Genomic DNA, 6,878 nt, shown 5'->3' on the forward strand with positions numbered 1-6,878 from the left:
TTCCCTACAATAACAAGAATATAATCACTGCTTACCACAGCCAAAGGGCTGGAGGGAGGAAAGATGTCTGGATGACTAGATTGCACATCAAGTGCAAAGAGGTCTTTGCCAAGATTGCCAATGGCCCTCTCCCCTCTTTCTCCCTTCGATGAGCATATCACCTTTCCCTGTAATTCCCTGAGTCTAGGGGCGATCTGGGATGGAAACTAAAGTTCAAATGGCGAAGTTTGGGGGAGAGGAGGTAAAACGGGACAGCAAAATCTTGGCGTGTTCATGATGAACAAGTCTGTTTGAATGGCAGACTGCTTAGATAGTGTTTCTTAGTTTAAGCTTGAGATTGAAGAGCTCATGATTTTGGATTGAGTAATGTGAGAGTTTAATATCATGTTCCTTGATTGTTTTTCTTTTTAGCAACTAAAGATAGCAATGAGCAGCTTGGGCCTAAGTATGTGAATATTCCCAAGCCAAGTGAGTCAGATACAGTAACATTAGGGCTCAATGTAAAGACCTGGTGTTGTTGTTGTGGACAGGGCGAGGAAAGCCTTAAAAATAAAGTTGTTAGAGTTTAAAAAAACATAAAAGGATGCTACAGTTAATTGTTAGGGAACAAATCTGTCATGAAGCTGTAACAATAATGACTATTCATAGGGTACTTTACTAATAGTGTCCATAAAGGACTCCTGCTTGCACTATTTCTGTTTACCTTTCTCAGCAATCCTCTAGAGCAGTGGTTCTCAACCTTCCTAATGCCACAACCCTTTAATACAGTTCCTCATGTTGTGGTGACCCCCAACCATAAAATTATCTTCGTTGCTGCTTCATAACTGTAATTTTGCTACTGTTATGAATCATAATGTAAATATCTGATATGCAGGATGTATTTTTAATTGTTACAAATTGAACATAATTAAAGCATCGTGATTAATCACAAAAACAATATGTAATTACAGTGGGGCCTTGACTTACGAGTGTCCCGACTAATGAGTTTTTTGAGATACCAGCTATCTCTCGGCCAATTTTTTGCATTGAGTTGATAGAGTAATTTGAGTTAACAAGCTCCTTAACGAGCTCGGTCTCGGGACGAATTAAACTCGTAAGTCAAGGCACCACTGTATGTATGTTCGATCCCCAAAGGGGTCGCAACCCACAGGTTGAGAACTGTTGCTCTAGTATGTGGGCATCATTGTCCCATATTATGTAGATGGGGAAAGTGAGGCTCAGTGACTGTGTCATTTGACCAGGGCCACACAGCCAGGAAACGGGTGTAGCCGGGCTGGAGAAGAGGTGGCCTGACTGGAACCCTGGGCCCCTCCTGACCAACCACACTGCTCCTTGTCATAAGCTGCCTGCCCATCTCTGCAGGAAGGTCTGCCCTGGGGCCTTGCTGCTAATGAAGATGAGGAGGACAACAAAAGTGCTCTTAGCTTTTAGCCAGCTGGATTTGAATAGGAGGGGAATCAACCTTGCAAGTGACAAGTTCTCCCATCTGTGTCTCCACATGGGCAGAGAGCCATTAGCTAAAGCAGTGGTTCTCCATCTAGTGTAGTACCTGGAGCAGATGCCTCAGCCTCACCTAGGAATGTGCTGGAAATGAAAATTCTTGGGCCTGACCTCAGGCCTGCAGAGTTAGGAACTCTGAGGGCCGGTGCCAGCATTCTGTGTTGGCACAAGTCCTCCAGGTGATTGTGATGCACATTAAAGTTTGCTTGAACAACAGTCCCTTAGGAAAGGGTGAAAATGGTTATGGGAGTTGTGGTTAATGAAGATTTCCTGAAAATGGGGAATACCTGTGATGCACCACCATGTAACTCCCAGAAGGAGTAGTTCAGGGATTAACTTTCCCCTCCCCTCCCTGGCATTCAGGGCCACCTCGCTATTTCTTTGGCACTTCTTCACCTAGAACCAGACACTCCAGACCCTGCTTGCAATAGGATTAAAGGGGACTTTATATTTATCTATTTGTGAAAAGGAAAAACACAGGAAACAAATATGGCAAAACAGTTATTTTTAAAATAGAGGTGGTGGAAGTATGAGTATTGTTATATTTTGCTACATAGATAAGATTTCTCAAAATTAAAAAATAAATTAAAAATAGGTTTTTGAGGGTTTTATATTTGTTTTTCAGTGCTATAAATGAATGAATTTGTATAAGTAAAGAATTTATAATTTAAAAGGAGACTAGTAATCTTAAATAGTCTTTGCTGTGGCAAAACATTTAGTTTAAACTGTTGTCTTCAGTAACGTGGAAAGTAAAACAGACCTACTGAGTCTGCTGAGGTGGAGGGAAGGGGGTAAAATAGAATGTTAACAGCACATGTTGGTACTAGCTGCATATAATTAGGTATTATAAGAAAGACAACAAGCTCCGGGTAGAATTGGTTTGTTTGCAAGCCAAAACAAAAGAGAATTTAGCAATCTACAAATGTGAGGTTTTGCAAGGTTGGAAAAGCTGACTGCATCTAGGCCCTAAAATGAGATATACCCGAGAGAGGTTTTAAATGGCCATTGCAACCCATCCATGTAGAGGATCTAGTTAAAAGTATGGTCCTTGCACCCAAGCCGGGTAAGCAGCATGGATAGAGAGAGAGAGAGAGAGAGAGAGAGAGAGAGAGAGAGGTGTGGGGCCAAGGACAGCAATCAGGCTTGAAAATTAGTTGGAGAGAAAACTGTGGAGTGGCTACTGTTGCAGGGAAACAGCTCTTCCAGAGCTCCCTGGCAACTTTGCACATATCCATATGGGCAGAGGTGAGAACTGTAGCACATCTAACCTTCTGCTCTGCTACTGTGAGGGTCTGTGTCAAAGCAACAGAGATGGCTCTAGCACTCTGGATGTCCTTCCTTTGCACCATGACTTTGTCCCTGTACATAGGAAGCTTTCGGAGTTTGCTCCATCCTGAGGTCAGAGGGCACCTTGGATTTGAGCTGTGTTAGCTTTAGATAGATGATTAACCTTAGGAGGTATGTTCACCTCTGAAGTTTGGTTTTTATCAGCAGAGAAGATTGCTCAACCCACTTTTGAGACAATCATTATATTTATTCATTTATTTGTGTGTGTTTTTGGAGCCCTATATTATAGCAGACCCTATTTTCCAATCTAGGATTAGCATACTGAACAAGAAAAACGTGGTCTCTGCCCTCATACCACCTATTTCCTTTCAAAGGGAGGAATAGATGAAGTGAGAGCTAGAACACTTGTAAATGAGCACAATAACCTATAAAATTCATTCACTCAGAAATAATATACTAGTCTTAAATGATAAAGATTAAGAATTAGTAGCTAACACAGTCCTCACTCGTGCTTCTGTCGTGATGACATAGCATGGGCAGGAATTGTGCCCTTGTCGAGGACAACTAGATGTGGCTCAAGCACTAGGAAACATGTTCGTGAGAGCATTAGAGACTAAAGGTGCCAAGTTTCTGGAAAAGGGGAGGTAACACAGAGGTGAGATGACATTCTGCAACCACATTTTCTGGGGGCATTTGCCACTTCTGGGAGCAAGGGAAGAGGGGTCTGGAAGAGGCCTACTGCTAGAGAGCTTATGGCAGTCCCAGGGCTGGGAAAGCGGAAGCAGAGGCATGACTGCAATCAGAAGGGAGGTGCAGTGAACTAAGCCTGACAAATGACCAGTGTTCCTTTAAGGTATTTGGCACAACTCCAAGCTCCCTGGAATGAGAGACAGAAAGGAAAATTCTACACCCTAGAGCAGTGGTTCTCAACCTGTGGGTCGCGACCTCTTTGGGGGTCGAACGACCCTCTCACAGGGGTTGCCTAAGACAATATATAATATATAATTATATATAACATAATAAACAATATATAATTACATATTGTTTTTGTGATTAATCACTATGCTTTAATTATGTTCAATTTGTAACAATGAAAATACATCCTGCATATCAGAGACGACCCTTTCACAGGGACTGCCTAAGACCATCGGAAAACACATATATAATTACATATTCTTTTTGTGATTAATCACGATGCTTTAATTATGTTTAATTTGTAACAATGAAAATACATCCTGCATATCAGATATTTACATTAGGATTCATAACAGAAGCAAAATTACAGTTATGAAGTAGCAACGAAAATAATTTTATGGTTGGGGGGGGGTCACCACAACATGAGGAACTGTATTAAAGGGTCGCGGCATTCGGAAGGTTAAGAACCGCTACCCTAGAGGGATCCCAGTGACTACAGTAGGTGCATTAGTTCCTACAGCTGCTGTAACAATTACCACAAACTTACTGCCTTAAAATAACACAATTTACTATCTCAGCTCTGTGGGTCAGAAGTCTGAAAGGGGTCTCACTGGAAACAGTTGAGAGTGTCATCCGAGCTGTGCGCCTGTCTGAAGGCTTGACAGGGGGACCCATTTTCTTGCTTTTCCTCCCATCTTTTGGCTCATGGCCTCCCTCCCTTTCATCTTCAAAGCCAGAAACGGCAGTCTTTCTTACATTGCATCACTCACACACTAACTCTTTTGCTTCCCTCTACATTTGAAAGACCCCTGTGATGTACATTGGTCCACCCAGATAATCCAGGATAAAAGTAACCTGGTTAGTAACTGTGTTTCCATCTGCAACCTTAACCCCTTCTTGCTATGTGACATAACATATTCACAGTTTGTGGGGTGAGGACATGGACATCTTTGGGGGGCGATTATTCTGTGTACCACACCAGGCTTTCAGTAGGAAGGCACGGGAGCTTACCCAAACTGCAACTTAGCCTGGATGCAGCACAACCCCGATTGGATCAAAGTGATCAGTCCCCATTCTATCTTTTTAGCAAAATAAAAGGATGAATGCACTTTGGAAATGATAGCAGATCATCCGACACCTCTAAAAAAAACTTTATACACAATGTCCAATTACTTGTTCAAGCAAAAATTAAAAGGCATGCCAAGAGAACTATGCATCCAAAAACTAATAGAAAAACACATAATATACCAGTAAATAGATCTACTCCTTCATCTATGGTGTTAGATATCAGAATAATTATTACTTTTTTTTTAAATATATCTTTTATTGATTTTTTACAGAGAGGAAGGGAGAGAGATAGAGAGTTAGAAACATCGATGAGAGAGAAACATCAATCAGCTGCCTCCTGCACATCTCCTACTGGGGATGTGCCTCAACCCAGGCACATGCCCCTGACCGGAATCGAACCTGGGACCTTTCAGTCCGCAGGCCGACACTCTATCCACTGAGCCAAACCGGTTTCGGCAATAATTATTACTTTTGATCATCAGTGATTATAAGAGGGATGAAGGGGCTTCCGGGTTCCTGGCAATATTCTCTTTCTTTATCTGAGTACTGGTTACATGGGTGTGTTCTTATTGTGTCAAACCATAGGCTGTATACTTATCTGTATAATTCAATAAAAAGTTTGAATTAAAACTATATAAATTTCTCTTCCTCTAAATTAAAAAGAGGAAGGGACTGCTATTCTCATTTTCAAAAATGCTAAAGGTCAAAGGATTCCTTGGGTAAAAGAAGGAGAAGTAGCTGAGAGACCCAGCTTGGCATCTCTGCCCCTAGGGGAGGTGCCCCTTCTATGGGGGGTGGGGGGAGATGCAGCAGGTGGTTACCAGGACTTGTGTATTACCAGCACAGCTGGCCCAGAGTAAGGGTTTACCCTTTAGCAGCCTCTGGGGCAAATCACATGCCAGGGATCTCTTGATGAGTGTCTCACCAACGGGAGGACTCATTCATCCTTTCTTTTGTGATTATGTTCAACATGGATTGCTGGTTTAGAGATTGCTTGAATCCCTGACCAGAAATATGCTAGCTATGTCCAGCTCAAGAGCAGAGGGGCTGTGGTCAGCAGGGACCCTGCCAGCCTCTATGCACACCATGGACCCTGTGTAACAGGCTGCTGTGCCTTTCTCAGTGGGCTCCAGCTGGTCTCACTCTGAAGCCCAAAGGGTCACCTTAGAAACTAACCAGCTGGGAGACGTCCCCTCCTCCCTCCCTCCTACCCTAGTCACCTGGCACCCAGAGGGGGACAATGCACATTCTGGAACTGGACACTTAACTCAGTTGGCTGGAGGGGGAGAGGAATGGTGATAATCTTCCCATTAGATTGTCCGAGTCTGCCCTTGACCTTGTGACTTCTGGGATTTACAATCTCTTCTGACTCCCTCGGGACTACCTCTATCCTCAGTGGAAGGCAGGGTTAGTTTCTGCTGGAGGGATTAACTTTTCATGTCTTGGGAGGGGCTGAAACAAACACTAATTACTAGCAAAGATTCACCCTTTGCACACAAGAAGAGGATGTAGAATAAAGATTTTTTTGTGTGGGTTAAAGTAATAAGATAGACTGTTTAAATTTAACTATAAAATGTTCTTACATTCTGAAGGCCCAATTCTGAGGATGCTTTATTAGATAAAGTCTTAGATAAAGTTTGAATTATGCCATTACCAGTTCCAAAACTAATTGAATAGAAACTCTATTTTAGTGTATTCAGGGCAAAAGACTTGAACCAACCCTTTACACGAGAGAGGACTGAATGTCCAATAAGCATACAAATTGATACTCAACCTCATTAGTCACCAGAGAAATTCAAAATCATAACACAAGACCTCCAAAATTCCTACTAAACAGCAAAAAGGTGGAGCAATCAAATTCCCATATCTTAAGTTGGGATTGCAAATTGGTTCTACTACTTTGGAAAACTGTTAGACAATCTCTATTTAAGTTGAATATATGTCTACATTATGACCAAGCGATTACTCTCCTGAGGAAAGACCCTGCAGAAATGCATCCCTATATGCACTAAAAGACATGTGCTAGAATGCTCATAGCAGCGCTCAATTCATGAGAGCCCAAAACTAGACACTACCACCATCAGCAGGACAGAAAAGTGTGCAACATA

This window comes from Myotis davidii, unplaced genomic scaffold (assembly GCF_000327345.1).
Source record: "Myotis davidii unplaced genomic scaffold, ASM32734v1 scaffold415, whole genome shotgun sequence".
In the NCBI taxonomy this organism is placed as follows: domain Eukaryota; kingdom Metazoa; phylum Chordata; class Mammalia; order Chiroptera; family Vespertilionidae; genus Myotis; species Myotis davidii.